At 45.1% G+C, this 2938-nt stretch overlaps 1 non-coding gene across 1 annotated transcript; it reads right to left on the reverse strand.

Moving 5' to 3' along the window:
* Nucleotides 1–2455: 2455 nt before the first annotated feature.
* Nucleotides 2456–2587, reverse strand: LOC120093466 (small nucleolar RNA SNORA17). Its single transcript, XR_005486518.1, has one exon. It is a non-coding gene; the product is annotated as a small nucleolar RNA SNORA17 (small nucleolar RNA).
* Between the last annotated feature and the right edge of the window lie 351 nt (nucleotides 2588–2938).

Here is a 2938-nt window from a genome sequence, read left to right on the forward strand (position 1 = left end):
CCACCCATGTAGTCTCACCAACATGGCTGCCTAAACATACCCAGAACAAGGACAACACCTATAGATGCACTAACACAGAAGAGGGAAAACTCATGAGGCCTTAACTGTAGACAAAGAACTACAGGCAACGATGGAATGGTGAAAGAGGTTAAAAGCATTCTCCCCCAGGGATGAGCCTCCTAATTATTTATCAGTGGTTATTAGTGATCATCCGAAAAATTATATTTTTATATCTGTACAAGTAACAAAATACAGTCTCAGTGTGCTGCGTAAGAAAAAGGGGGAGGGGATATGTGGCTTAGTTTGGAATGAGGAAAGGAAATGATGTAATTATGTTAAAATTCAGTGAAAAAATTTAAACTGTATGTTTATAGCCCACCTAGAGTTAACAACCTCCTTCTAACTGCTGAGTGGGCAATCTTCAGAGGTTGGCAAGTTACACTTTCATTTTTTTTTTATAATTCAAAATATTTTCCACTATTTTCTTTGAGAACTTTGAAGACAAAGGTCATTTTGCAATCTGTTATTTCCAAGCTTTTGGAGTGATGATATATCATTCTTTTATCACTTTCAATAATATCTCACTCAAATATCTCAGAGAATATAGTATAAAGAATTTAACCATTATAATAAAGGGAACTTAGGGTTATATTTGAGTTTGTTTTCTTTGTTCTTGTTTATTGATTCTTTGTGAATTTCACATCATACAACCCAATCCCACTCACCCCCCCTCTCTTTGTATCTGCCCTCCACATTTGCAACCCCACTACAGCAACAACAACTACAGCAACAACAAATCTTGTTGTAGTATGTCACAATACAGTATACCCTTTTGTTCATTCTTATTTGATTGCAAATGTTTATTTCAATGACTCCTTGGTCAGACATGAGGCCTCTGGCTTCTGCTACTCTATCAATACTAAAATTTCACTGGTGTCTCCTCTAAGAGATCCTGTTGTTGCCCTGTGTCATTCATGGAGATCCTGTCCCATGGAAGGACTAACCCTTTCATGAACTCTAGCAGTTCATTGATTGGGTTCATGTTGGGGTGGGCAAACTCAAAGCTCTGGATCTGGGCCTGAGAAGTGGCTGAGCTGGTCAGCCAGATAGCTCTCTGGCTTTAACACTCTAGGAGAAGCTCACCTGTAGTTCCAACAATCAGGGTCAGATCTACCCTGCTGCTCAGGTAAAATACATAAACCACTCTCCCAAGTGAGAACAGGAAAGGGACACAGCCATTTCTCCCACTCTCATGACACTAGGGCCAACTCTCCTGCCTGCTATAGGTGGCAAAAGGTAAGGGTAGAAGAGGGCATTTCTCCCTTGCCCGTGTCATAGCAAGGCAGACAAAAGGTAGGGCTGCCTCTCACACACTCATGCCCATGGGTCCAGCTCACCTGCAACATCCAGGGTCAGCTCTACTGTGCTGCCCAGGCGAGGGGAAGGACCTGTTCTCCCAAGTGCTGCAGCAGATGAGGGGCAAAGCCAGTTCTCCCACTCTGATGACCTTGGGGTCAGCTCTCCTGCCTACTGTATGTGGCAAGGGGTGAGAGGAGGGTATTTCTCCCTTACCCACGTCACTGCACAGTAGACAAGAGACAAGGGCAACATTCCTACAGAGCCAGCTTGCCTGCACTTCCTGTCCCGCCATCAGAGTCAGCTCTACTGTGCTGCCTAGTTAAGGTGCAGGACCCATTGTCCCAAGTGCTGGAACCAGTAAGGGGCAGGGACACCTCTCCTGCTCTTATGCCTCCAGGGCCAGCTCTTTCAGGATGCCCAGGTAAGAGTTAGGGTCAGGTCTGCACAGCCCTAAGACTTCAGCATGACCCATGGGGGGCAGACCAGACCAGGGACATCTGCTTGGCCTTTGGTACTAACAGATCCTTCCTGCTTCAGGGCCCTGGATCCAGATGGGACATCTGGTGGCAGCACAGGTCAGGACCATGGTCCCAGGAGGCATCACCATCACTGGCAACTAATATTGGGCTCTTCCTTTCTACCCTCAAGTCTGCCTCTCTGAATTGTGTCCACATTCTTCTGTTCCTCTTTCTTTTCCATTTCTCTACTACTTACTTGCTCCTCTTAGTAGTGCCTGGAGTCCTTGAGTGTCTGGGGTCATCTCAGGAGTGATCTCAGGAGTGCTATGCCACACTCATACGTCATGGCAGCATGTGGGGGTCATATTTCCCATGGTCTGATCCCCAGGCCTGCACAATTCCAGCCTGTTGGTCATCTTAGGCTAGCAATGGCCTGGTGTTTGTTTCAGGCTCACTCCTCACCCAACCCACTTGAGTAACCCCTTGCAAGGGTCGTCTCTCTTGGGCTCACTCCCACCCAGGATCTGTAGTCACAGGCAGGATTCTTCTAGTCTCTGGCTTGCTTCCAGCCCTGGGAGCCCATCTGGGCCTGCCTATTACCAGACTGGTGGTCATCTCAGACTCTCTTTTTGCCAGGGAATGCTAGGCTATTAATCATTCAGATGACCATAGGTCAGAATACTCATCATAGACTAAGTGTCTCTTCTTTCATCCAACTACTAACATACATGTGACCCAGCAACCACACATGCAATGCCTCTATAGGTAGTATATTTGTTTTTTAAGTATTTTTAATGAATTCTTTGAAAATTTCATACAATGTCTTAATATAACCCTCTTTCAACTCTTCCCTGATCCTCCTTCTCTTTCCTACTCACCTAACTTCAGGTTCTTTTTTAAAAGAGTTTTACTTCTACTTACTTTTACAAACCAAGAAACAATCTAAGCAGGGTGTAATAACACAACTCTGCAATCTCCACTTGAGATGTGGAGGCAGAAAAATGAGGAATTATAGGCCATCTTTACCTATGTAGCGAGTCTGAAGGCAATTTGGGCACATAAGACCATTTCTCAAACAGCAGAAAGAAAGAAAAAGAAGGAAGAAGAGGCCAGAGAAATGG

The sequence above is a fragment of the Rattus norvegicus genome, chromosome 6 (assembly GCF_036323735.1).
Source record: "Rattus norvegicus strain BN/NHsdMcwi chromosome 6, GRCr8, whole genome shotgun sequence".
Classification (NCBI taxonomy): Eukaryota; Metazoa; Chordata; class Mammalia; order Rodentia; family Muridae; genus Rattus; species Rattus norvegicus.